Source organism: Passer domesticus, chromosome 3 (genome assembly GCF_036417665.1).
Source record: "Passer domesticus isolate bPasDom1 chromosome 3, bPasDom1.hap1, whole genome shotgun sequence".
In the NCBI taxonomy this organism is placed as follows: Eukaryota; Metazoa; Chordata; class Aves; order Passeriformes; family Passeridae; genus Passer; species Passer domesticus.
In genome coordinates, this window is record NC_087476.1 from 113,375,411 (window position 1) to 113,391,254 (window position 15,844).

The window sequence follows — 15,844 nt, forward strand, 5'->3', positions numbered from 1 at the left end:
TTCATACAATATTGAAAACAAAAACATCAAATATGATTTACTGAAGTTAGAGATTAGAAGTCTGAAGCTACAAAGATACTCAAAGAAATTATTGAGGAAGTGGTGTTTTAGCCATCCAAAATATCATGCAACATTATATGAAAATATGGATCTGCCAAGAATAATCTGTATCAATACATTTTAGGATCTGACAGGGCTACAGGAAATAGTTGCACCATTTCCTAACTATACTGCATTTTTAAGACAGCAGAAATCACATTACATAACCAAACCACATAAAAGAAACAGAGATTTTTTTTAAGATTTTCTCTTTTAGAGACCAACAGCTGTTTTGCAGAAGAGGTGTGACCACTCTGTAAACTTTCCATATATAAAATAAATGGTTTTAAAGCCTTTTGTAAAGTCTTTAAAGGCAGTGGATTTTGTCTCTGCCCAGGATCCCACAGAACAAAACTGCATGACAAGAGCTGTCAGTGCAAGGCTGAGTATCAACAATTTTATGTCAAATCAAGGGGTTATTTCAAACTAGGAGCATGTTTGAGACTTGTGCCTGTTCAAAACTTCCATTACTTACCTGGATATCAAAACAAAGAGGCTCTGTGCAGGTCACCAAGATCTTTGCAAGCATTTGCACCACTGGTTCGGAATTCTATGTGATTTTGACAGAGAAATAGCTTAAAAACAATACTAAAAAGAAGTCATGTCTTACAAGCTGCAAACTGAATACAGGCACACAGTGTGATACTGTTGCTAAAGAAAGATTAAAAAAAAAGTAATCACCCTGAAACAATGCCAAGAGAAACATCACTATAGTTTCCAATTCTATTTTTCACATTCCAATTTTTAACGCTTAAAAATCTGTTCTTCACCCATTTATTTTCTAACACCTTTCACACAGCAAAAAAAAATCCTTTCTTCCTCAGAACTTGGCATGGAGTTTGGGTAAAAAAATAGTGATTTTCATCAGCTTATTCCAGGCTGAATTCTGCACCAACTCTTTGATTCATTTTGTTTGTACCAGTGTTTTTGAACCCCATTATCAGTACCATGTCTTAATTTTCATTCATTCACCTGCAGCTTTAGAAGCCAGATCTTTAGGAGCAGTCCAGAGCAACAATTTTATGCTCTAACATCTTATCATGACATCATTGCACCTCATCCTGAGTCACATCCTGAGCACACTGGCATCAGAAGCTGCTGGTAAAAATTACTGGGGGCAATTAAATCATCATTTCAATGAAAAGAAGCTTATTCTATGCTTATTTCTCAGGTGCCTTTTGCTATCTCCATAGCTGGTTTATCCACAGGTTCAGAATTACATTCCCATTCCATCTGATGTTATTATAAAAAGGACCATGAAAGAGACAAAACATTTAATTATTTTATGATCCTTGAAATAGGATGCATGTATATCTTCTGTCAGAAAGCAATAAAAGGAAAGACTGACTCCTTGCTAACATTTATTTTGAATTTTATGATCTGTGTATGAACGTATCGACTGGAGTTCAAAAACAAAGCTTTTTCTCCAGGGTTTTATTATGATAAAAGAAATTACCTTCTTCTTCTTAGGTCTATCCCTCAGTGCACAGAAGTAGCTGCTGGAACCAAGAGAAATGAGAGATGCAACTTGAATGACTGAGGCCTCTCCATCTCTCTTCACTCCCTCCCTCCTTTGCTCAACATTCCTTCCCCTGGCTTCTTTTTCATGCAGTGGTGTTTGATGGAGCAGCAGATGAGAAACACTTCCCATCTGTACCTTTTTATACTTGTCCAGGTTGTCACCATTAAAAAGTGCAGCTTCAATGCTACTGTTAAACCTTGGATAAAGCTCTGATGTAAATAGTTCATGCTGAAAATCTGTCATTGTCAGGTTGCTGTACCTACAAGTCAACTCTCAATATCATATAAGAAGCAGAACTGTCATCTCTTTCACAATCATGTTAAAGATTTCTTGGATGTTCCTGGAAGAGAGAAACACCATGGCTACAATCTGGTTTCTCAATTTCCCCGTAAAATACAATCAAATACACCTCTACAACCAAAGAATGACCCTTTGAATTGTGGTCTATACCATAAACTTATTTTCACTTGACCATTTGCCATATCCTTATTTATCCTGATCAGATGTTTACAGTACTCCAAAGACCTTTAAAATGGTGGGGGTTTTTCCCTTTCTGGATTACATTTTATAAATACTATCTCCCTTAAAAATTATTATGAAACAACATATCTGGATGACGTGCAAATCAGGACATCCATACATATTTGCTACTGCTTTGATGTTGCCAGTGTGATAATTGAACTTGAGCAAATAAGAGGCCATAACCAAGTGGTCAGCAAGACATCCCCATGATCAGAATGTTTGACAGTCTATGCACCACATGCTGTCCAAAATGGAATCTGTGTTAAACTGTAAGCTGCAAAAGTGCAACTGCTTTCTGCCATGACTGCCAAAAGATAAAAGATTGCTGCATTCACAACCCAGTGTGCCCAAATAGTCCATGGAAACCTTGCTAAACTGAAGAGATATAACATTGTGAAAATTGCAAACTAAGATGGTGCTGACATAGAATCATTTAGATTGGAAAAAAACCTTGAGATCAACAAGTCCAATTATTGCCCAAACAATGTTAAGTGATGGTAGGATGAATGTACTTCCAGAGCTCGAACAAATTCTGAGCCAGGCTGAGCTGGACTTGCTCTAGGCCATGCCCAAATTATGGGAAAAAAGGTTGTTAGTTGATCTTCTCTGCCATGGTGAAATGCTTCTCCACATCATTCAATCATTAACAAAAAACTATCAAAATCCATCTGAAACCTCTGCAATTCATAGGAAATCTGGTAACACTGAAGAGAATTTTGTTATCAACATTGTCTATCAAAAATGTCAGTGGTAAAACCATGGCATTAAAAATCAAAGAGTTTCAAGGTGACATCGCACACCTCCACCACCAAACAGATTAATGGAAAATTGTATTCTAAATGAAACAAAACAACAGCTAAAATTTGCCAAATAACTACAAGCACAGACATAGTGCACACATCATATATAGTTACCTTCATGCGCTTATTTTTTCAGCCACTCAGAGCAATAAATCTAGCAAACATTACTAGTTGACAGATAAGGATGATAATTATCTTCTTCTATCAAGTTAAGATATATTAATTTTCCTGAAATTGATTCCCAACCAAAATTTGCCCATCCTCTTGATATCACTACCTTCAACTGACTACAGACAACTGTTATACTAAAGAATAGTATAATAGTCATGGTGTGTAAAAATGTGTTAGTTTAACATTTTCCTCATCTCAAATGCTTTGCATAGTCTTAGAGGTATCCAAGAAAGAAATAATACTTGAAATTATTCCCAATACTTTAGGATATAACTCGTGGCTAATCAGAATTTTGAGAAAATGTAAAACATTTAGGCCTAATGTGTTGTTCTAATCACCAAACTTATATTCTGTGGCAATAATAACATTTGAACTAGGAAAAAAAGGGATTTTTTTTTTTTAGCAACAGAATCAATAAATATAGGTTGGTGTGCTGAAATATAATTCCAAAATGCACACATACACACACGTTCATTTTGTCTCAGCAGATACCTTCTCTTCTAAAATAAACTTGAAAGTATACACAATAAAATTAAACTTTGGAATTATGTAAAGAAGGTTGTTCCTTACAAGCCTTGTTTCAAACCTACAAGGAATGAAATCTTTAGATGTTATAGAGACACAGAATAAGATGAGTTGGAAGGGACCCACAAGGATCACTGAGTCCAACTCCTGACCCTGCACAGGACCATCCTCAATAGTCACACCATGTGCCTGAGAGCATTGTCCAAATGCTTCTTGGACTCTGTCAGGCTTGGTGCTGTGACCACTGCCCTGGGGTGCCTGTTCCAGTGCCCAGCCACTCTCTGGGGGAAGAACCTTTTCCTCATCTCCAACATAAATATCCCCTGACACAGCTCCAGGCCATTCCCTCAAATCCTGTCTTTCATCAGAGAGAAGAAACCAGTGCCCCTCTGCTTTTCCTCATGAGGAGGTTGTGACTGCAATGGGGTCTCCCTTCAGTCTCCTCTTCTCCAGGCTGAGCAGACCAAGGGACCTCAGCCACTCCTCACATTTTGAGAGGTTTGTATTGTTTAACAGGAATTTAGTTATCGTATTGCACCAGAATGAATTGAGTATCTGTTGCTGTTCTGGAAACTCATTTTCAGTCAAGTTACTACTCAGAAAAAAAGCATCGATATCACTTGGTGGCAAAACACTTGCAAACAGGGTTGTTTTATTCAAAAAAATAAGATTAGAAACAGTATAATGTCAAAGAAAATGACTTTTTGCAGAAAGAAAAAAATCCCTTTTCTTTTTGTGCAGTTCTATTTAAACGTGTTTAGTTTACAAAGAAATAATTCCCTTTCTGTGGCAGTTCAATAGCCAGTTTAATTTCACTTTTTCTACTATGAGCATTGCTGCTGTTTAATTTATTAAGAAGATAATTTCTGGAGAGCACACACACTCTGGGAACAAAGAGAAAGATAATCTAGCCATTTACTCAAAGAAACACTAGCATATTTATCCTTCCTGCATTAAACAAATCAGTCCTAACTCCCAGAGAAATCCATTTTGTAGTCTCCACTTCCATTTTATATTAACACTGTTTTCTTAAGGAGTATATTCAAAGATATTCCTGCTTGTGTACTGTGCCCCACAGCAGTGACAAACTAACCTTCTTCCCCATGGAGCTAAGGTTAGGATAAATGTCCTGTTATATCCAGGATAGAAATTCCATAACTGGGCCCTCTATGACAAGAGTGAGTCTTCCCAATTCCAATAGAAAGAAATTGCTGGCTGTCTCTGGAGTGAAGACCAGAGATTTCCTTGTTGACGATGTCCTTGCACAAGCCCCCAAAGCCTTGTATTCAGAGCAAAATAAAGCATAAAAACTCATCCACCAGTGATATTAAATAATAATCATCACCAAATAATGAATTTTCACTGATTTTCTCACAATGGTTTTCTTCTCGCACTTATTTTTCCCCTACTCCAACTGCACTTCAAAAAAGTGTACTGAATATTGTTTCTTGATTTCTCTGATCTGCAGCCTTGAGCAAATTACTGTAAATCCCTGTTTAATCTTTCTGTAATGCTGCTGCTCACCTTTTTACTCCTGCTTTTTTACAGTATCTACTTTAATTCCTCAATGAGTCAACAGGTCAAGAAATATAAGTTGCTTTCTCTCCTGCTCTTATTATCAGTATATTCCGATTAGAGAGAGCAGCTGTTAATACTGGTGAAACCAAAGAAGCATAAGTGAAGCTGTATAAAAAACCTTCTGAGTTTATTGATCCATTTAAAAATATAGGTTTTTGTTAATAAGAGTGTACTGCTTAAATAGTAAATTTTCAATTATCTCAGCATGAGCAATAGTGACTGCATGAGGATAGTACAAACACCCAGTACCTTAATTACCCAAAATAATCTTCTAGGTCCATCATTTAAATATCCTACCCCTAAAGTGATTTCCTTTTCTAATTATTGCCCCTTGCACTGTCCTGTAGGATCCATGTTTGTTTGCTTTTTGAATTTTGGTTTTTATTTACCTCTTTATAGCTTTAAAATCCTCTGGCAAGGAGTTCCACAGTCCAATTATTGCACATTGTATGAAGAACCAACCATCATTAAATGACTCCTATTATTTCTTATACAGGAAGATCCAAACAATTATTTGTTATTTAGCCCCTTTGATCCCCTCACAACTCCTTGAACTTTTTATTGCATCATACCTGCCTCTACAATCCCTTCCCACCTCGTTTTTCATCCCATGGAAGCCTTTTTTCAGTCTTTTGACCATATTTGACATTCTTTTTGACTTCTATGATTCTACAATGTCCAGCTTGAGATGGAAAATTCAGAATTCCATGCAGTATTCAAGATGCAGCCGAACCACAGATTCACACAGTGGCCTAATAATGGTTTGCACTCCATTCCTTTTCTAGTAATTCCAAACCTCAATTCACTTCTTTTTTACTGAAATAAGATAGTAAAGTCAATGCTGTCATTCAGAACAACACCAGTGTCTTGTTCTTGAGCCGTGGCAGCCCAGTCAAAGCCCATCATTTTATTCAAGATATTTTTGCCTTCAAGGGCCCTCATCTAGTTTTAATTTCATCTGCCATGTTATCACTCAGTTACCCAAGATCAATCTACCTCTGCTAGAAATGCTAAAGTAACCCTTATCTCATTCCACAGACTATCCCCACTGGGAAGGAAACCTCCTGCCTGGCACCAAACTTATCTCCCTGACTGAACCAACAAGTCCTAGGATGGGAGATAATACTGGTCTGGAGACCTCAGCCCATAAAAGTGGGTGGTGATGCAGCACCTGATGCATTAAAACTCTCAAATGGTCCCGAGACTAAAGCTGATGGCATTAGGGAATTATATCAAGCTAGCTCGCAGCAGCAGGCTTTCCACGCTGTGGAAAGATTTTTATCCCATCTGGGTAAAAAGCAAGTCCTGAAATATTGTCAAACCCATCCTGCAGAATGGAAACTGTAGTTCTTCAGCAGCTGTACTGATGTGGAATCAATAGTACCTGCACATGGCGCTATACACAAAGATACAACTGGCAAAACTGGTTTTTTATTTCTTTTCAAAGATAGAAGGAGCAGTAGTTCACTGTTTGCTCAGTCTTTGCCAACAGATGGTTTAATTTCTGTTTTTCTTTCCTCTGGTTTTAATCCAATATAGCATCCTGAAAGTAATGGTTACTTTATATTTGCAGTTTTGTATAAGGATACAATAATGGAAGCAGCTCGCTGATTTTCTCACAATGGTTTTCTTCTCACACTTATTTTTCCCCTACTCCAGCAGTATCAGTCAAGCATGTTAGAGACAATTGCAGTCAGAACACTTCAAAAAAGTGGACTGAATATTGTTGCTTGATTCCTCTGATCTGCAGCCTTGGGCAAATTTTTGCTACAGCCCTGTATAATGTTTTCAACAGGGATTTTTTTTTTATTATATTTTAGGCATTGTAAGAATCATTCAATGCAGAGGTCTTTGATCAAAGAGAACTTTTAAATATAAGTACTTTAATTTTAAATTGATTTCTCTCTCACAAAGCCTATTGTAATCAGTGGAACTGCACCACTGTGAAGGCAGACCAGTTTCTCTGAGAGTATTTCTTCTTATTTATTCTAAGCTTATAATAATGTCTAGATTATTTAGACATTTACAGCCAAAGATTTTAAAGACTGCCTTCTCTCCCTGCTCAAAAAGCCCCCACAATCATGAGCAATACAAGACAGTGTTTACTATGAATATAATTAACTAGGCCTAAATTAAACCCAAGACTTATGCTTCTATTTCTAGGAGGTTGCCCCAGATTTCCATCCTAAAATTCCTTCTCCTGTTGTTCAGTGAGTAAGTTTACTCATCAGAGAGACGCCTGTAGAGCTTGGGATAGCTTCCATCCACCATTCAAACCCTTCAGAACAGTCTCCAACTAATACAGAGTGAAATTCATATGCAGCAAATCCTCTGAAACAGCAAACATACAAAAATCCTCAGATCCCATTCCCAGGGCTTACACTCTGCACCCTTATAGGTGTCATCTAACACTGTAAATTAGGACACAACGAGCATCTCCCACATTTCCTTGCCCCTTGAGCAGAATTTTTTTCCTGGGATAAATTATTAAATGTGGCCTTCATAAGTGTGTCTAGCTCAGCTGATAATTAAATGAACACTGACAGAAATCAGTGATTAACATGTATATTTAAATACTGGAAAGAATTTTTTTTTTTAAATTCTGCAGCTGATGAGAGTTGTTGACAGTACAAGTCACCTTCTCAGTGTCCCATGCAAGTGCAGAATTAGACAGGAAAGCTATTTTCTGCAGTGCATTGTGCCAAGCTAAATCAATCTCTTCTAATGTCAACAGCAAACTCAAAGAATTAAAAAAAGCAGGTAGAGTCCAAGTCAGGCAGAGTGGATCTTACTTTAGGAGCTAGAAGAGGATTGTTTAGTTTTTCTTTCATTGGTCAGTCCACTCCCTCATTTCTGCACTCATCTCCTCTTCTGAAGTCAGAAATGTGCTCGTCTGCCAGAGGTTCCAGGAGAATTTCAAGTGCAAGAATTGTCAGTGCAACAGCCTGCAAAGCTAACACCTCCTAACCTGAGGCGGATTTGGTACTTTGTTTGAAATAGAGACAAGAGAAAACCTTGAGCAAAGTGAACATGAATCAGAACATATGTTGAACTGCTCTCTGTAAATGATACAGCTAACAAGGCTGCTAATTTTGTTATCAGGAAACAGAAGAAATGAGATTCATTCCTCATAAAACTGGAGACATGCTCATCACACCCTGCTCACCTCCCTCAGCACACAAATTCCTAAGACTCACACAAGCCTTCCCGCTGTAAATACACATGCAAGAGCAATTAATATTTTCATTTTGTGCCTCAATCCAAGCCCAGGTGTGTTTTTTTCAGGGATGATTCTATGCCTTCCTGCAAGTCCACTTTTAGGTTACCACTTTGGGTAACATTTCTGTGGGTCCTTTCAGAGATACAAAAGCACTGTAGCACCTTCATCATTCCTTATGTTAAGGTCCCACACTTCTCAGTTATCACATGTTCTATGTTCATATTTGGAAGGATACTTCCTCTCCTTTACATGCTATGAGGAACAAAACCAGAGGGGAAGTATGGAAATGTTAACAGTACAGATACCTAAATTCAGGTGCCAGCAGGATTTTTATCACCCATTTAAATGATTACCACTCATCACACTGAATCCTTCCCTACTTCGTAATTGACTCCTTTCCCTGAGGCACAAAAGTAGCCAGAAAAATTAGAACAATGAACATTGCTGTGGAAAAGCTCCATCAAGGCTGCCCACAGCGTGCCCTTTCAAGCAGTTTGGGAACATGCCTGTTCCCACAGCTGGATAAAACATATCCTATGTGTTTTTCACAACTTCTTATCCCAAGATTTACTATTCAGCACTCTGGTGTGCAATTTTTCACCCAAGTCATAAAGTACCTTTTCTGCATTGCAAGTGAATGATGAAACCACTGGGAAAAAAATGAAATAGCAAAACATGCATAGCAATTGCTCCAGGACATGTATGGCTACATGTATTCAGACACTTTAGTTTTTCCCATTAGGTCTGTAGCCTATCTAATTTTATACAAGGCATTTAATCTAATATGCCTATAATTTGGCAACTGCATCAAATCTCAGAGTACAAGTATCCAGCTTTTCTTGTTTTTTCATAACTGATGAGTGGACTTAGGACCTTATTCTGACGTACTGAAGAGAAAATCATTCCTTGTATGACCTTGATCCCAAATTCTGCTTCCCTGCTGTTACTCAAGCTGCTGATGAAAAGTTTAGATGAACAGCTCTTTCCTTAGAGCTTGATTGGTTTGAGTTTTTATTTCAGTTTGTCTGTCTAAAGTCTAGTTAACCCTGATAAATTAATCTTTATGAAATCAAGTTCAGTACCAGTAAGGCAAGTGAATTGTCTCTGAAGTTATGAGACTTGTCAGCATGACTATTACAGAGAAATACAACTGTATACATTTATGCTCCTATGAATATTATTTCAGCTGGTGGATGAATGGAAGTCATTTCTCACAGGGAACATTTAAAGGATAGTAAAGGAGAACTGTGGGCTAAACCCTGAACATCTTTCCTCATATTTAAGCTGTAAAGGGGCCCGACAATACAGTAGAACTATTTGAATGGGCAATAAATTGGTGCCAGCTTTTGCAGGGCAAAGCTGTGCATTGGCATTCAGGGCCAGCACCCTCACACTCACAGTGATCTGAAAACATGTCATGTGCTAAGTGACAGACCATATGCACTGCCTGGAATAGGAACTTTGGCTTGCTCAGAGGACTTGAATTAATGCATCAAGTAGGTGACAAGCTTTTAAACTGATGTATACACCAAGCTTCTCATAACCAAGCTGTCTTCGTCTATTATGTTTTCTGAAAAAGTCCCCCAGACAAACATAACTTTGCTTATTAAGCCCAGCAGAGAGCCTACAGCCTGCTGCAGACAATTGTCTCTGTTTTTTAAAATGCTATTTCCATCAAACACCTGGCAAAGTAATTTAGATCAGTGTTACTGGCAATACCTGTAAAAAACTGGAGAAATTCTTAATAGTGTTTATGAAACTCTGCAGAAACCAAGGAGCTGTGTGTATCAGCTTACCTGGCAGAGCTGAAGTCAGCTGTTTACTAGAGATGCAAATACTGATCAATAGATCATTTTTATGAGTTAGGGAAGTATTTACTTGCTTACATACTTTGGGCTGCAGCAAACAGGGATAAAACCCTGTTTTATCCTAAAAATAAACCGAGGGAGATCTGAACACACTAGGAAAAGCTGCATGAAAGAGAACAAATGGTGCAGATCAAAGCCTAAAGCACGGCTGACAAATGTGGGGAAGGACCTCTTTTTCCAAAGGTTGCATATGCCCTCCAAGAAGGCCCATGGCAGCAATTCCAATTAAAAAAAAAAAAAAAAAAAAAAAAAAAAAAAAAAAAAAAAGAGAGAGAGAGGAAAAGGGAAAAAAAAAAAAAGCAGGGGAGAGAGAGGAGAGAAAGAAATGGGGTGTGAATTACCTAGAAATTCATGTGCTATTCAAGGCATAAGTGCTTTACTGAATGACAGCCAGCAGCTCAAGGCGTCGTACAGAGCAAGCAGAGCCAAGATCCCGATGCTACTCAGGAAAAATGTTAAGTGATATTTGCAAGGAGAGCAGAAGCAATTTCAGAGTGCTGTCTAGGTAACACAAAGGAGATGCTAAAAGCACTGGTTCTTCAGCTCAAACAGACTTTCTGTCCCATCATGATAAGGTTGCCTTGCGTTCTGAACAAGGCATTGCTGGGGAGTTTTTCTGTTGTAATACATGCAGAGAAAGCAAACTATAAAAATGAAAGTGTGCTAGAAAAAGGCCTTAATGTGGCAGAGTGTTTCCATTATGCAGATGAATACTTGTAGGACCAGTGATGGGCTAATGTGAAATGTCACCCTTACGTTGGAGCTTTTGACCTGCCAGGAAATGTAACTCTTGACTACCTCTCCATGAGACATATTTCTTGTGGAGAAACAGACGTGCAGCAGACTCATCTTCAGAGCATTTCAAGAACTGAGATCAGCACTGAAAGCAGATCGCTGAATTTTAGAACATTTGCAGATTTTTTTTCCACTTTATATTTTAGTAGCCTTAAGGAAAAAAGAAAAGAAAAAAAGACAATTTAATTAAATTCTTCCAAGAGCTTAATTACCTATTTTTAATAAAAGCACATTCACCTATTAGATTGTCTGTGATCTTTATTTACTAAAGGGGAAAAGTAATAAAGTTACTGTCCCTGTTGTCTACCTGACTCTCGAATACCAAGACTATTTTTCAAATACATAATTAAAACACCTTTTTTGCCCCCTGCAAAAAACAAGTTTGATCAAAAGAGAAATAATAAATTGCTGCTAGCTTTCAGATGGCATTAGCATAGATTTTTTTTGTCTTAAAGTTTTTAAGGAGCCTAGCAATTAGGATCCATTATCATGCTGATTAGAGCTTTGAATCATTATAATGACTTCTGTCTGCACAAATCACATATTAATAGAAATGACAATTGATGGCCATCTTTTGGTAGCTGGCAGCTTGTAGTATTTCATGTAGATGGCAAAGACAACAGTTATAAGGTCCAGCAATGAGATTCCTCTGTGTCAAAGGTGGAATATCCTAATCCGCTTATGCATCTGGTGTCCCCATTCCTCAAAGGTGTGAATAGGCATTGCCAAATCCTTCTGAAACAAGAAATCACTTGGACTCTCAGCAGCAACCAAGGTCTCACCACGCAGCAAAACATTTTGCCATCTAAGCAACAACTTAGAAGTACCCTAAAGGAATATCTCCTCATGAAGGGGATCAAAACCCTTTTTGGAGTGACAAAGTGCCATCCAACTGGAAGCTATATGGCCCCTAAATCTGTTTTTGGTGGTGGCAACTGGTCATATCAGAGGCAGAATATTCTGCATCTGATAATAATTCACCAATAGATGGGGAATGTTTTCAATTTCACCAGGCTTCTAACATTAAAAACCCAAGCAAACAAACAAACAAATGAAAAACCCAGAACATACAAAAAGCCCCAGTAGCTCCAACACAAAATAAGACTTCTTGCCATGCAACTTCTTCCCATCTTAAGGAAAGAAACACACAAAACCAAAAAACCCCTTTACTTGAAAACTTCTTTAGAAGACAAAATATTTTCAAACCCCAATCACAGTAACATACACAGAATCACAATCACCCTCAGAACATTCATTCCCTTAATTATCAACAATTCAGAGAACAAGAAATCTTGTTGTCATTCTAAGCAGTAGTTCTTTGTTTGTCTTTTTGCCAACCAAATGAAAAAGAACAAATTAGGTGATTTTTTTTTTACTCAATTTTACCTTCGTTGCTGTTAATGAAGTGCCTTGAAAACCTGAAAGCTAAATACTCACATTGTCCATTAAATGAAAGTGTGTATTATCAGAAATAATAGGTGCTGTGCTTGCCAGCTGTGGATGAATCAGAAATTACTTTGATTCGTAGTTCCTGGTAATAAATCTCCCCTCTTATATTTCCCAAGTCTTGCAAATGCCTCAATTTTCACATCCCTTCTTGTAGAATGCATTTTCACTGAATTTAAGACAGCTGGTTGTATATTCTGAGGCCATACTCACCCATCTCAGCCTTTTTTCAAATTAAATTAACCATGTTTAAATCATGCTTACTGAGAAAACAGCCCCAGTCTAATCTTTATATTGACACAGACTCAGTATTTTCTTCCTTATCCCAAACCTTCTCTCAAACATTTCCTTTTAATCAGTCCCCATTTTCTTGACTTCTCATCCCCCTTTAGCCACAAGGACACATTGGACTTCTTAAGAATTAAATCAAATAGGGTTTTCAATCCCCAGATAATTATGAGATCATATGGAAGCAAAACATAATTGTACTTTCTTCCATGACGTGATGATAAATTGGAATTCATACTTTCTTCAAGAGGGGGAAGAACAGGAGGAAGGAAAGACACGAAAGCACATTATCGTGAGTGGTAGTTAATGATCTTCTAATTAATGTTGCAAGTCTCAATTTTCAGTTTTAATTGTGCCTTGCTCTACTTGCAAGTTCACCCTTATATGTTTCTGCCTCCAATAAGTGCAACCTATCAGTTTGAAAGCAGTTACAGAAAGCAGACCCTGATGCCTATTAATTAGATAATTACTATTGCTGACTTTTTATTCCCCCAAACTCCCCAATGGGATAAACACCCTTCCAAGAGTCAGAAACCTCTCATGCTATGGAGATTCCTGTTTTGCTCTTGCCTATTTGGTTACTAATTACATTTTAATCACTGAAATTATCCTCACAAGCAAATATATAGGTCTATTCACGAAAGTACTGATGTCTTGGGATATTTATTCCTTTGCAACTGTAAAAACATAGAACCTCTCCAGGTAAGAGATTCTCCCCTTGTATTTACACCAATTATGATTCTCCCCTTGTATTTACACCATTGTGAGAAAAAAATGCAAGGAATACAGAAGTTTTTCCCCAATCCTTTTATGTTCAAGCAACTCATATGTCAAATTGATGCACATATTATAAGGCTGCATAATTAGTTACCAACATTAAGCCTAAACTTAAGCATCTTTTTTTTCCTCTTAGTTGATGGTAACACAGTCCCTGGGTCATGGTCAGCACCACCTTGATATTTATTAGAATCTGTAACTGGAAAAATCCTCAACCCACCTTCATCACCCAGTTTGGAAAACTTAAGAGAGGTAACGGGAGGGGGAAAGGGGAATATGATGACAGGACACAGAGCAGACAGAGAAAAGGAGGAAGAAAAAAATGTTGGCAAAACAATTGGGAAAAAAGAAACCAAAATAAAACCCCTGCTTTTTTAGCAGCACTGAACTGTTACATACTTAAAATAGAAGCATGGATAATGTATTTTCATGGTTTATGACAGATGAGTCCCAGCTGAATGAAATCAAACAGTCATTCCCCAAAAGAGCCCAAGACTTTATTTCATGTGTATTTTACATTTGAAAGAGAGAAAAAAGATCCTGTTGTCATGCATCCTGATATCACAGTGTGGCCATTGACCTTTCTTTATTCCCCAGTTGTGCCATTTCTGGTGCCAGAGAGACTCCAGAAATGAACTGCCACAGTGAGTCACCCTGGCTGCGCTGCCACAGCCCAAACTGGAGTGCAGGAATTGAGGCTCTCAGAGCAGAAACTCTCTGGGAACAGCCTGGATCCTGGAGGGAGACAGAAACTACCTTGGACAGGCCCCCTTCAGATGCAATTCTTGGCACTCAGGATCCAGGCATTTTATCTCACAGGTTCTGTTTCAAGCCTAGAACATAAATATTCCTCCCCTGAGTCCAGGTCTGTATATGGCCATTATTTATGATGAACTGAAAAGCATAACTACTGGAGAGAGAATTTTTTTCTATGCAGATTGACTTTCCCAAATGTCTTTAAGATCCCACTGGAAAACATACATTGTTGGGAAAATTTGCTCCCCTTGTACTGCTAATAAGAGGTTTACAATTAAACTGGACAAGGCCATTGAAAACATACAATAAGCAGAAATGCTGCCATTGCCAGAAGCAAAGACTTGAACAGTTCTTTTTCCTGTCTAAAGCCTATGGCTGATAATTAAACTGAAATTGAATACTAGTTTAGCTTTTTTTAATGATTCCTGTTCAAGAATCCTACTGAGAGCAGCATGCAAACTTCATCCTTTTTTTCTGGGCAAATATGCCAGCAGGAAAAGAAACCAAATGAACACAAAACATTTCTATAACCTGTTACCACAAAATCATTTTAGACAAACAAAATTATGATGGGAAATTTATACTTTACAGATACCCTAAAAATAAGGATGTTCAAGGGGGAATGGGGAGGTGACACAGAATTGTTGCAATAAACTTTCAACACACAACTCATAGTCCAATACCCTGAATGAATCAATTTTTTTTTCTTGGGAAGCTGATGGGAGAAAGAAGCAGGCCAGGTACCATCAAAATTAATGAAGCAGGACTGGATACATAACTGCTAAGCAAATGGGATTATTATAACACCCTGGGAGGTTTGGTCTGTCCCAGTTCTGCTGCCTGCTTTTCTCCCCTTATTGGATGGCAAGTGACCCTCCGGGAATCACCATCTGAAGAAAATAAATCATCAGTGAAGTGACAATTTCACTGTATCATTTCATTTGCATCAAATACAAATACTTATAAAAGCAAATGCATTGGTTTGTATATAAAACACCAAATGTTACTTCAGCAGAATACTACCTTGGCAGATTTGGACTCTGAAAAAATGTTCAGTTACAGAATTAGGATTACCTATATGATTTTAATTTGCCATCCTTATGCATCTGCTTATGGGTAACAAACCATTTCTCCACCAAGGCAGGCGAACACACACAGTGCCCAGAGGAAAGAAAGTAGCAGGGAGAAAAGTTTGAGTCCAGAAAAACTTTCCTACTTCCAAAACCCACTCTCTACCACCAGCTGAAGGGCCACTGGAGGAGAAAAGGTGCTGTACAGAACAGCAGATTCATCCCAGAGGTCACCTCTGTCCCACAGTTGGACACTTCTGCAATCTGATATCACTTTCTTGTTTATTTTGACCTCCTGCAGGTATATTAAAGCCCTTTCCCATATGGGTCCCATGTTTTGTTGTAGTGGCTGACAGGAAATGGAAAAGGTAAAAGGTAAAAAGAGGCAGAACCCTGTAGAAGAAAGC

General features: G+C 37.9%; 1 long non-coding RNA gene across 1 annotated transcript; it reads right to left on the bottom strand.

Moving 5' to 3' along the window:
• Positions 1-571: 571 nt before the first annotated feature.
• On the bottom strand, positions 572-11,223 carry LOC135297530 (uncharacterized). The gene is made up of 3 exons (XR_010359496.1): positions 11,104-11,223; positions 1,556-1,961; positions 572-649 (listed from the first exon to the last, which is right to left on the bottom strand). It is a non-coding gene; the product is annotated as an uncharacterized LOC135297530 (long non-coding RNA).
• Between the last annotated feature and the right edge of the window lie 4,621 nt (positions 11,224-15,844).